The sequence below is a fragment of the Podarcis muralis genome, chromosome 5, assembly GCF_964188315.1.
Source record: "Podarcis muralis chromosome 5, rPodMur119.hap1.1, whole genome shotgun sequence".
Taxonomy (NCBI): domain Eukaryota; kingdom Metazoa; phylum Chordata; class Lepidosauria; order Squamata; family Lacertidae; genus Podarcis; species Podarcis muralis.
In genome coordinates, this window is record NC_135659.1 from 27891419 (window position 1) to 27905283 (window position 13865).

Below are 13865 nucleotides of genomic sequence, written 5' to 3' on the forward strand. Positions count from 1 at the left end.
AATCATCTCCATGTAAGAAAATAATTTAATGTGCAAAGAGTCTCTAAATATGCACAAACACACAGGTTTACAAAAGTTGACATTAGGGAGATACAAAGGAAATTGACGGCAACTCAAAAACCCAGCAACTTCATCTCTATAAGTGCGAATTCGCAGAGTCAGACAAGCAGTTACCAACAGTAACTGGAGTTTTGAATGGGTCACATTCTTATCTTGTATACATCCGGTCTCTGCACAGAAATGCAACAGATTTCAACCACTCCTTGCACGGTCCCATTGATTACAACTCTCCCGCACCCCCAGATGGGTGTATCTGTGAATTCACGCTCACATATCAATAGATTTAGGGGTAGATGACACAATCAACTCTCCGAGTGTCAAGCTCAGGAGGCACCTGCCCCCAAATGTCCCTCAACTATCCACTCTGTCAGCTATTGAGCAGCTGGAAGCAATTTGCACAAGCAATTCATCTTCACTTTGTAAAGCTGGCGGTACTGACATACTGTAGGTGGCCAATACTGTGTTAACTTATTTAAAATTATTCTTTGTATGGGCTTTAACAAATGGCATGCACAAGAGCGACTGCAGTCAGATGCATCCATGCAAAATTATCACCTTATGTGGCAGGGATGAATCATGCACGCACAATGTGTATTCAAAACAATGGCACGGGCTACAATTCAATCAAAAATAAGGTGTTAAAAATTAAATGGCTGGAGGGAGGGTGCCAGTGATTTTCCTTACCTTGGGCATCTTTGGTTTGGGGCCAGCCTGTTATATGCAAGAACTGTTATCCTCAGTTGATAGGTATCTGAATATGATACATTCACGCACATATACACTTATCAGCTAAGGATAACAGCTCACACAAAGAACAAAGTGATGTGCCTACAATTATGCCACAATAAAGTTCTTAATCTTCACAGTGTCGTGGGACTCTGTTCTTGCCACAACATGCATATCTTCTGCCGCTGCACCCCCAATATTTGTCTCAAATTGAGTGAGGCACAATAACTAATAAATCTGTCATCTACTATAGTTTATTTGCTGGAAGAAACTGTGATGGTGCCAGACTATGTTATTATCTGAAAGCAACAAAAGGCGGTATCTTCTGCAGCTTCATTGTGTGTATATGAGGGAGATGCAGATTTCCGTTTTATAGCAAAATTATCTCAAACATTAGGCTTAAACTTTCCATGTGGAGATAATTGTGACTGACAGTGCTGTCCAAAACCCCTTCTTTCAAAGGAAGGTAGGCGGTGGCGGGTTGTAGGGAGAGATGCTTAATTGGATTACTGACATGTGTTCAGTTAAGAGAGTGTCCTAATTTTCAAATAACTTTATTCTTAATGTACTATCTGTTAACTGTCCTTCTATTCTTTACAGACACCCAAAAAAGCTTCTAGTCTAGGCCCAATTCAAAGGGGTGCTAAAAGATAAAGGTAAAGGACCCCTGACAGTTAAGTCCAGTCACAGACGACTCTGGGGTTGCGGCACTCATCTCGCTTTACAGGCCAAGGGATCTGGCGTTTGTCCACAGAGAGTTTTTCCGAGTCAGGTGGCCAGCATGACTAAGCCGCTTCGGAACACTGAAACCAGAGCAGCGCATGGAAACGCCATTTACCTTCCTGCTGGAGTGGTACCTATTTATTTGCTTGCACTTTTTGGCATGCTTTCGAACTGCTAGGTTGGCAGTCTGGGTGCTAAAAACCTTTAAAACAGCCTTCGCCTAGCTGATGTTTGCAGAAGTCTATTCAATCCTATCAGCCCCAGCTAGCATTCCCTGGCTGAGGCTGATAGGAGTTGTAGTCCAAGCCATCTGGAGAACACCAGATTGGCAAAGCCTAATGTAAAGCCTTAAATGAATTGGGGCCAAGTTACCGGAAGAAATCCCCCCTCCCTTCTGTTCATACCTGTCCAGAGATCTTCATTGGAGACTTTTATCCAGGTTCTTGCAGTAAAGAATCTGGCTGCATGGTGGCCCTGTAAAGGAGGGGTCCCACCACCCTAAATTTATTGCTAATGAGACCATCACACAACTTTAAGGAAATGGCAGGGGGATAGGACAGGACAAGCTAAGGCTAATCAGTGACTTAAAAAAAAAAAAAAAGCACTGTGGCCCAGTCACAGCACCCTAAACCCCTTTGCAAAGGTAGTAGCTATGTTGTAAAGGAAGAAACTTGACAAGGCTTGATCTGGGATAAAAAATGGCCACTACTTTATTGATTACAGATGTAGGTGGACTTTGGCTCAGGCATTGGCTACTGGAGGGCTGAAATTTAGAACAGGGTTGTGCCAAGGATTGTGGACTCCCCAAGACACTAATCTACCAAGGTAGCCACACACAGGCTACCGCTAGAAGCACCATGGCCCATCTGCCCAACAGTTGGCTTCTGAACAGAAACTTCCATCTAGATCCCGCTAATAGGGTACCCTGAGTTCACACTTGCTTTAGGTTGGGGGTGATGCATCACTTCACACAAACCTACGGTAGATGACTAGAATTCCATACCCAAAAAGTTGTGACATTTTGCTATGAGGAAAGCAAAACCACCCAATGGGCCCAATCTGTTTGCAAAAATTCCTTACCGGCTCAGAATATGGCAACCATTGGGAAACCATAGCAAAGACAAATGCAGCATGCACAGGAAGAAAAACATGGTTAAGACAAAATTAACTCAAAACAGTATGAAAAGGAAGGGGGGAAGGAGGGTTTGCTCTGCAGCCAACTGAGCTACAAACACTAGACAGCTTTTCTCCTCAGTCGGCAGACAAGAAATGCTCAGGTCCAATAACCAGACTCCGCCTTATTGGCTTACCATGTTTCTGCATCATTTTGTGCCTTCTTTTTTTTAAAAAAGTCAAAAAAATTGTCAGTGTTTTAGAATGCAGTCCTTCTAATATTCACATTTTTTTTGCAAATTATTTTTCTGTAATATAATACATAAATATATACATCATTTATGCACGCTTCCCCTAATATATGCACTTTTGTACACTTTTTGGGGATGTGTGGAGAAATATATCACAAAATTCAGAGAGGTGTGGATTTTTTTGGATGGTTGTTCCAGTTTCAGAACGCATTAATCAAGTTCCCATTACAATATGAAGTAAATGGAATCTCTGCTAGTGGCACTAGGGTAGGAAGTAATTTCACCCTCTTTAGGAGCTTTTAATTGCCTGCATGTTTCAGTGAGGCACTTTTGTTATATCATGTTATTCTGTGCCGTTCTGGTTTGTTTTTATCCTACAGTTCCAGGGTTTTTGTGTGTGTGTGTTATTAACTGTAGCAACTCCCTTGACAAACGCACATTTCTGAGAACAATTCAAAGCCCTAAACGGCCTCGGTCCAGTATACCTGAAGGAGCATCTCCACCCCCATTGTTCTGCCCAGATGCTGAGGTCCAGTGCTGAGGGCCTTCTGGCAGTTCCCTCGCTGTGAGAAGCCAAGTTACAGGGAACTAGGCAGAGGGCCTTCTCAGTAGTAGCACCCGCCCTGTGGAATGCCCTCCCACCAGATGTCAAAGAGAACAATAACAACCAGACTTTTAGAAGACATCTAAAGGCAGCCCTATTTAGGGAAGCTTTTAATTGTATTTTAATATTCTGTTGAAAGTCGCCCAGAGTGGCTGGAAAAACCAGCCGGGGTATTATTAATAATAATAATAATAATAATAATAATAATAATAATAATAATAATAATGGAAAGGCAGATTTAAAGCAATAACAAAAGAATCCACACGATCCACATAGGTCCTGTGCACAGAAATGAACAGTGCATCCTGAGACTGGATTGTGCAGAAGTGCTCATCGTGCAACTCAGACTACACGTGAACTGGTGGTCCCAGGATAGAATAATGACAAAAGATATACTTCCTCCCCTCTCACACACAATCTACAGGCTAAGCAGAGTTGCACAGCAGGAGGATTTGGACCAAATGGCTAAAGCTATTTGCCCTACAAGAGAAAGGCAGCTCACCATTAGATCTGACCAGGGAATTTGTCTTGCTTAAGGCTTTCATAGGTAACCTGTAGCATTTCAATCCCAGAACTGAACCATCTGCACAGTGCAGACAAGCAGGAACTACTGAGAGATTTTTTCCTTTTTCTGTATCTCCCATTTGAGCATTCAGTCAGATGTGTATAGTGCTGAGTGCATTGCAATGCAATGCACACAGGTGTTCCCTTCACTTGGCTATGGCCTGAGGACACATGGTGTGATCACCTGGCTGAAGTAAAGCAGGTCTGAATATACATGGAAGCCCCATGCATGATGCCTTGAATTCCCTGATATTAATGTGTTAATATCCACCTTCATCTCTGAGAGAGGGATCCAGTGACTGCTCTCCTCTTGGCATACTTGGGTGCCAAGGGGTTGCAGAGTGCGATTGCCACATCTTTGTATGGGAGTCCAGAGTTGGAGTGAGCTGCACCAGAAGTTGTGCTGCCATGCGCAGCATGCTTAGGAGTTTCCTTTTGGAAACATTAGATTTGTGGGGACAAAAATCAATGGGTTGGGTGGTTGGGTTAAAACAGGCACACTAAGCAAAACAAGCCTGCCTTGAAAAAAAATTTAATGTAGATATGCAAAACATGTTACTAGCATCTGCTATCCATGTACAAAAAGTTAACCTTTCTTGGTTTTTTGGTTTTGCTAACCACTGCAAATGTTTCCTTGATTAAACATGATCAATCACTGCTGCGTGCTGCATTTTATTCAACCTTGAAAAACACACGAGAGGAACAAAATGTCAATTATGCAAACAATATCCTTTTATAATGCTGCATTTTTTATGTGAAGGCCCTTCTAGAGTTAGAAAACAGATGGAATGTTATTTCGTAAGTATTTAGTAGTCGGCAAAGCCTTCTTTCCAAAACAGTAGACTTGCAGTTCCCAATATCAGAGATAGAAAGCATGCTTAAATTTGCACGGGGTTAAATAAAAAAGGGTCCTTCAGAATTTGCCACCCCATTCACGGCGGTGAATATTGCGGGCAGGGGCATTCCAGTGGTTTGGGGAGAGAGGAGGCAAATTTCATCAAAGTCTTTGGGTAAGGAAGGTATGTGCATCCCATTCCGAGCTAGTCTGTGGAGTGACCTCTTTGGCGCAAGAGACTGTGGCCCCACAGAGTGCCCCATGGCAACAAAAGACCTCGAGGAACCTACCACAGTCCAAAGCAGTCTGAAGTGTTCCATCTCAAGGATGCCTTACCCAGACCCACCTCCAACCCTTCCTGCCATGAAGATGATTTTCATATCATCAATGGTTTTCTGTGAAATCTGAAAAAGCTGAGTTTCAAAAAACGTGGAAGTGATACAGGAGATGCAATGCTTTGACTATTCTTAACTGGGATAACTAATTTTAAAGTGTTGGTTCATCTAGTATTCACTTTCAAAATCAATGATATATATATATGTTGAAAATAGTGTCTTCTACTGGAAACAAACTATTTCAAAACTGGCCTCTCATTTCACGTTTATATGTTCATGTGACATCAGCAGTGATGGAAAAGAAACCCTATACAGTACTTTCAATCTATTATGCATCTAGGGTGTTCATAACAGTAGAAGCTATTCATTTCCTTTCTAAGAGGCTTATTTACAAGCCACTGTCTATTCTTATATGAAAAGCGCTTATACGAAAAGTTCAGTTTTTCTCATGATATTATGTGGGAGAAAAACTGGCAGGACGTGTTCAAGTGTACTTTTCTTCTCTTTTCCCTTTTGATAAATGCATTTTCCTATATTTCTAATGGAGCATATTTTAAAGCTTTTTTTCTGGCCAGTTCAGACAACACTCTCCATTAACTTCTCCATAGGCACAGTGAAGGAGCCAGACTCACTTTTCTGCTCTGTCCACCAGGCATACTTGCCCTACCCAAACATCAATGCATATAGGGGTGAAATTTGGAAAGGGTGTGGAATCAATCTCTCTCTCTCTCTCTCTCTCTGTGTGTGTGTGTGTGCGCGTGCGTGTGTGTGTTATATAAGCCCAAATTGCGTGGTTGATTTGCCCACTCCTCCCAAAAGTAGATATCAATGAGATAAATAACTATACAACTTTTAGAAGACACCTGAAGGCAGCCCTGTATAGGGAAGTTTTTAATGATTGGTGTTGTAGTATGCTTTTATATTTGTTGGAAGCCGTCCAGAGTGGCTGAGGCAACCCAGTCAGATGGGTGGGTATTATTATTATTATTATTATTATTATTATTATTATTATTATTTACATGATTCACATTCACAATTCAAAACCATGTCTAATGATACAGGGCTTTGAGGGTCAAAACCAGCACTGTTAATTGAAACTACAGTCATACCTCGGGTTACAGACACTTTGGGTTGCGTGATTTCGGGTTGTGCACCGCCCCAAACCCGGAAGTACCGGAATGGGTTACTTCCAGGTTTCAGTGCTTGCACATGCACAGAAGCATTAAATCACGCTTTGCTCAGGCACAGAAGTGCGGAACTGCGGCCTGTGCGTGCGCAGATGCAGCGCTGTGGGTTGCGGACACTGCGGATTGCGAACGTGCTTCCCGCATGGATCACGTTCGCAACCCAAGTGTCCACTGTATCTGGCAGTCAGGCCGGAACTAGTGTTATGTATCATCACTATGACTTTCTGCACTAGCTGAAGTTTTCCAGCAGTCTTCAAAGGCAGTCCCATTTGCAGTGCTGTGCAGTAATCCAGCCAGAGGTTACTAGAACATAGGCAACTGAAGCAAAGATGTCTCTGTCCAGATATTTATGAAACACATTCAGGGGGTCATTGAAGTAACCATATTTGGTGTGTGTGTGCATGCATCCCTGAGAACTTCAGAGTATATTGGGTCATCTCCGCTGCTACTGGATAAGTGTAATAAGGTGATCCAGGGAAGGCGGCAATGGACAAGACGGATTGCTAACCCAAAGACCTCAGACTCTGCTGAGGCCTCAGATGCTGCCCACTGAAGTCTTGCATGGAAACCCCAGTGAACTTTTCAAGACCAGCCACCAGAAAGGACTTAGAATATTTTAAATAGACGGGTGCTGTACAAGAGCACCACTTTCAAATGAATGGAAGCTCCACAAGAGCACTGCATGCAGGCCGTCTGCAGCTCTGGTTCACTTTCGTATTTTATAGACTGAAACCATTTCGATGGATACAGCTACTAAATCTTGCACTGCCCATAATCTCGTCTCTGGATAGCGCATATTATGAAGAGCGTTCTCTATGGGATATATATTTGAGAACATTTCCACGCTTTGTCCCGGCCCACCAAAATAACAATAAAATGAGATAAATGAGATAGTAATAGGAGACATGCAAAAGGTTCTCTATTGTGCAAACCAAAACTTTGGGAAAAAGAGAAAGCTTTTCAATAAAGCACGGCTCGGGTGCGTGTGAAACAATAAGATGAATGCTCGGCATTAGATTACAGCATCCTAAGCTACGTTTACAATTACTGTATAATAATGAAGGCATTAGTAATTGTTGTTCTCCGAAAGACACTACCAAGATACATCCCCGCAGTTCTTGCATGTTATTTTACAACTCCCTCAGAGCTCAGAAAGAAAGACAAACTGCTGACTGATATTGTCCTCCTTTTCATTAGGTGTGTGCCTTTGCATTATAAATGCTGAGATGCTGGTTTGCTTCCTCCCCGCCCCCCCAAAAAAACTTCAATTGAAATACTTGCTTTGAATATAATTCACTAGTAACGAAGCTTTACAAAGAAGTCTAATATGATTTTTTTAAAAACAACAACAACAACATGAAAGCCAAAAGTGCCCAGAGGAATTAGAGGGGCATTATATTCTTTTACGGGACACGGGTAGCGCTGTGGGTTAAACCACAGAGCCTAGGACTTGCCGATCAGAAGGTCGGCGGTTCAAATCCCCCCCGATGGGGTGAGCTCCCATTGCTCCTGCCAACCTAGCAGTTCAAAAGCACGTCTAAAGTGCAAGTAGATAAATAGGTACTGCTCCAGCGGGAAGGTAAATGGTGTTTCCGTGTACTGCTCTGGTTCGCCAGAAGCGGCTTAGTCATGCTGGCCACATGACCCGGAAGCTGTACGCCGGCTCCCTCGGCCAATAAAGCGAGATGAGCGCCGCAACCCCAGAGTCAGCCACGACTGGACCTAATGGTCAGGGGTCCCTTTACCTTTTTATATTCGTTTACATTTCCTGCTTGAAATGTGGTGCATTTGTGTTAAATCTTTGAGCGACATCCTTCCTTTTAATTTGGCTGGACAAACCATGGAATATTGCTTCCATCGGCATACCCAGTACAACTTTAACATTCGCTATCTTTTCTCCTTAAGTTTCAAGTCCTTGGTGTTTACAAAGGAAAGGGTTAAAAATGAATGGCTTCTCTGTTTATGGCTCTGAGACATGCAAGCCAGCCTAGCAGCATGTAGACAGCTGCTGTGGATGGGTCAGTACAGATTTACCTTCTCTCTCTGCTGGTACCCATTAATAGATGGAATGAAGCATAGTTAAAAAGGGAAGTCTATATGCCTCCTTTATTGTACGGGCAGATTTTGCTCCTATACAAGGAACGCTGCATCTGATAATTTACTTTACTACTCATCATCTAGTCCATGTAAACAAGCTGTTTTAACATTTGCACATTGAGAAAGCTCATTTATCATATGGAATAATTTTAGCTTGCTACAATCGTGGACCATGAGTGCTATCCGTAGATGTATGGACGTAATAGAAAGAGTCAAGCTCTTTGAAATGGGGGCAAGACATATGTTGGAACCCCCTCCCTTGCAAGTATGGCTGCCTTGTGGACCTTTTTTAAAAAAAACATATTGTGTTTTTCCCTTGGAATTTTGATTCGTCACTGGATTGAAATAAAAAAAAATAAGCTTCTTATTAAAACCCTCTTACAGCTTCAAATCCCATGCAATAAGAGAGTTAACCGTTGTAAACCCTGTCATGTCTGTGAGAAGCAGAGGAATTATCTTGTTATCAATTTAATAATGGAGCATTGAAGTAAATGATGCCATCCACTGACACCAGTAACGCTGCGCTCCCCTGGGAAATTCAAGTCTGTAGAAACTGTCAATCTAGATGGATATGGACATACTAAACAATGTACCTCCAAGTCCATAAATCTATTCTTTCGATGCCGCCTTGCTGGAAAAGATTCTGCATAGAGATAGACACAAGTAATGCAGGATGTCTTGACATTACTGTCCTGCAAGCCTCTTCTCTCTCTCTCTCTCTCTCTCTCTCTCTCTCTCTCTCTCTCTCTGGGGAGGGAGAATTAAAAATAAATAAATAAACCCAGAGTGGGGCCAGTAAGCAATTTAACCACTTCTTCCCTTCTTTTGTTTTGATCCACAACCTGCATTTAAGACTTGCTTCTGCAGTGGGGGAGATCGCACACATGCAAACCTTTTAATAATTGAATGCGAGTGGTAGATTCTCTTGTAACAAATTACTCATCTGTTTATGCCTAGAAGCCTTCTCAGCTTTCTCTCCCCGCCCCTTCCCCTCTTTCCCTTTTCTTTTGGCTGCTTGCTCATCTGTCGCGTTGTGGCACTGTCCGCTGCCCGACCAGATTGAGATGCAGCGGATCTTTAGCTGCCGCCGCTGTTTGTTTTTAATAAAGCAAACATCCTTCCGGCGGGCAAATAATCTCGGATAGCAGCGGCCCTCAATGCAAGCATGTTGGCGTTTGTTCACAGTGGGGCAGAGAACACAGAATGGGAATGGCAAACAACAAAGGCTAAATCAGGGACGTTTCATCTGAGCGCAGGAAATGGGGAGCATGCGAACAGCGTTGCATTACAGTAACCCCCCTTGGGCTGCGTCTCAGGGATGGCCAGCACAAGCCTCTGTGCACGTGCAAAGCAGAGAAGATCAAGTGGTGCCAATTTTAATCTAACAACAAGGTAAGGCGTTGAGCTGCTAAGAAGACGGCAGCATTGAACATTCCCGGTGGAAGTATTAGAAACCAAAGGCAACTATAACAAAGGAGTTTTGTAGCACCTCAAAAGACTGGCAGCTTTATTGCGGCATAAGTGTTTGTGGACATGAGTCCTGCTTCATCAGACGCATGGAGTGTTATCCTAAGTCACAGAGTTGGGGAAAGGGGACTGAGAGCGGTGCTGTCGGAGGGAAATGATAGGCCGAAAGTGCCGAAAGTGACAGCGATGCAAAGTTTAATGGGGGCCCTTCCGAAAGCAGTGATGGCATGGTAGCACAAACACCCTGGCACTGGGGAACCAATTAACACGTGAGATACAAAAATCCATTATCTAAGCCACAGGTGCTAGAACTTCTTAATACTGTAAATTGCAATTCTGTGGGTTCACACCGGAGTCCACTTTCAAACCTATTTATTCAAGAATAGCCAGATTAAGGTCAGTTCTGCAAGGCTGAAATGTTTCTTTGCTAGGCTCTGTACCATGACAACTATTGCAGCAATTTCCAGAGGGGGCAGCTGTGTCAAGTCTGTTGCTGCAAAACACGCGCAGTGTCTTGTGGTACTTTGAAGACTAACAAATATATTATACCATAAGCTTTCATGGACTACAGTCCACCACCATAAATTTATTCCTTTTATATATATATAAAAAGCCACAAGACTGCTGTTTTTACAGTAACAATGCCACATTTCCCCCCTCCCATTTTTCCTCTTTCTTTGTTACCATTTCCATACCCTGCCCTTCCTCTTTAGTTTTTTTTTAATCTTCTCTCCCGTTCAAATCTGCACGCTTGCTGTAAATTTGCCTTAATTTGCCTTCAACCCATCAAAGCTACTCTTCATTAAAGCCTTCATTTCCTGCCTTGTCCATTTACTGCTGGCTGCAGGCTTGGTTTTCCATTTATGATCAAAATGAACACATCTTTATTTGGGATGTTTTTGGCAACTCCTTGAAATGTTTGCTCAATTCCTGACTGTAAGCTTTTGAGGGAGGTCCATGCCATTTCCGAATATAGAACCCAAGGCTTGTAATTGCGGCTAATTACTTCACAAACACTTTGTTTGATGTATTAGAGTATTTTAATATATATATTTTGGAAGCCGCCCAGAGTGGCTGGGGAAGCCCAGCCAGATGGGTGGGGTACAAATAATAAATTATTATTATTATTATTATTATTATTATTATTATTATTATTATTATTATTATTATTTGTCCCTGTGAAGATGTACATCGCTGGCTTGCTAAATCATAGTTTATCAGGTAGGAGGAGTCTGGGACTCTGGACCATCCCTTTTGACTCCTCCCTTGAGAAGCGTGTTCACAGGGCTTTCTTTCCGCCAGAAATCACCAGAACTCAGTTTCTGCACCTCTCAGGTGGGTGCCACTGTCATTATAAGAGAACAAGAGATGTGCTTATGGTGAGTTCTGGCACCTCTTTTTCTAGAAAAATAGCACTGAATATTTGTGTCCTCTGTTTGAGGTGCTGTCATAGGATATTCATTCTCTGGAAGGACTCCTTTGTTGTAGGGCTTCCATTCCATTCCAAGTCTGGTTAAAAAAATAAAATACCCAAAGAAAGGAGACTAGGGACCTTGAATGGTTAGCACTTAAGCACCAAACTGAGCAGAAAAACAACACCTGGCCACAGTCTTCCTCATCGAGTGAAATGTATTGTGGACCCATCAGCACTATAGATTTAAAACAGTATCATACCCCTTTGAACAGGGGATCCTGGTTTGTTTAGGGTGCTGAGAGTTGTTAGGAGGCCTCTATTCCCCTCACAGAGATTGGTTCTTAACCCACTCAGAGAACTGTATCTCTGTGAGGGAAATAGGTGTCTCCAACAACTCTCAGCAGCATTAACAAACTACAGCTCCCATGGTTCTTTGGGGGGGAAGCCATGACTGTTTAAAGTGGTATTTAAATGCGTAGCACAGGTGGGGGCCAGTATTTCATTCTACATATGTGTACAGTGGTACCTCGGGTTAAGAACTTAATTTGTTCTGGAGGTATTGTGCCTCTGCCGCACGATTTCTGTTCTTATCCTGAAGCAAAGTTCTTAACCTGAGATACAATTTCTGGGTTAGCAGAGTCTGTAACCTGAAGCGCCTGTAACCTGAAGCGTCTGTAACCCGAGGTACCACTGTATTTATTTCTAAATTTTCACAAATCTCTCTGTCCCTAAAAATACAAGTCCTTGTTTCACTGCAAAATCCCATCATTTCTCTGTTGCAGAAAGAGGTTTGGGGCAGCATTAACTTGCTATTCAGAATGTTGCTTGCTGTGCTCTAACACAGCTTCCAATTGGCTCCAGCAACTCTCGCGAGACTGGGAGAACTGCCACATGGATATGTTTCCATAGACAAATTCAAGCACAATCTACGATTTAGCCTCAATGCTCCCTGCTCTGCTAATGAGATTGCAGGAAAAGCCTCGCCCTTGTATATACAAGTATAACCTCCCTTTGCCCCATGTTGGGTCCCCATTTGAATCAGAGAACTGGTGCTTAATGTGCATTAACTAACCAGCATGATGCAGCGGTGAAGAGATGAAACAAGGGGAGGGGAACATGCAGATCCAACGCTTGTTCATAGCTTGATAAACTGAGCAAGCTGAGAGCATGCCCTCCAAGCAGACCTTCCAGAGACAGTCCCAGATTTACAGAAGCTGTCCAGGTTTCTGATTTGACCCTGGAATGTCCCACTTTTCCTTAGGAAATCCCTATTTTCATTGGAGAAATGTTGGAGGGTATGGATTCTAAGGCTATCTGAAGGCAGCCATGTATAGAGAAGTGTTTTAATGTTTTATTATATTTTAATATATGTTGGAAGCCTCCCAGAGTGGCTGGGGTAACCCAGTCAGATGGGTGGGATACAAAAAGTAAATTAGTTAGTTAGTTTGAAGAAATGTTGGAGGGCACGTGAGACGCATCCAAACCGACTCTTCCTCTTGCTCTCTCAGATCATTGCTGTCGAGGGCCAAAAGTCTGAGAGAAATAAGTACTAGCGATGAGGAAGCGGTATCATCATATGAGGCAAGAGCAAAAGAGCAAAAACAAGAAAACCACAACGATGCTCACTCAGAAGGGAACGTGGAATGAATGATCCTTACCATTTGCAGCTCAGCCATCCCCACTCAGCCAAGCATGGAAAATTCTGAATGGCTTCAGAATAGCCGGCCACCCCACTTTGCCAACCCTAGCAGGAACAGCATACTTTTAAGATATTGCCTTGGTATCGGGGGAACAGGAGAGGCCAAGGAACAATCAGAAGAGCTAATGGAAAGTGGTTATGTCTAGTTTTACAATATTTCAAACACCTAAACTATAACCTGCAGCAAAAACTTAACAACAGGGTGCTGACACCTTATTGATTCTTGAGACCACACACTGAAAAACAAGGTAGGCAAGAAGGCAAAGAAATCTCCAGGGTTTTCCCCTTTCACTACACATTTCCTCCCCAGTATTTTTATCTGAAAATGAGGCGCAAACATCCAGAGCAACAGATGCATACACTATAGCAGAGAAGCAGGAAGAATGCAGTCTTCTTTTACCATTTAAAGAAGAGACGGGGAACCTGTGGCTCTGCAGGTGCTGGTGAATTCCAGTTCTCATCATCATCCTATGCTGCCTCCCATCACTGTAAGCCAGGCATAGGCAAATTTGGCCCTCCAGATGTTTTGGGACTACAACTCCCATGATCCCTAGCTAGCAGGACCAGTGGTCAGGGATGATGAGAGTTGTAGTCCCAAAACATCTGGAGGGCCAAGTTTTCCTATGCCTGCTGTAAGCTGATGGCATCCCCTGTGAAGTATCTTCACAGATGGGATACCTGCCCCAAAATTGCCCAGGTGCACCTGGAAAATTTATTCTTATCAGACACATTTTTGCTTTGAAACAATTTTTTTTTTTTTTTGCTGCATAGGAGAGCTGAAAATGATGCC

The 13865-nt window shown here is 42.9% G+C and overlaps 1 protein-coding gene across 3 annotated transcripts in view; it reads right to left on the minus strand.

Moving 5' to 3' along the window:
* DPYD (dihydropyrimidine dehydrogenase) overlaps nucleotides 1-13865 on the minus strand; it is a 501994-nt gene that overhangs the window by 151207 nt on the left and 336922 nt on the right. The gene's annotated exons all lie outside the window — the stretch shown is intronic.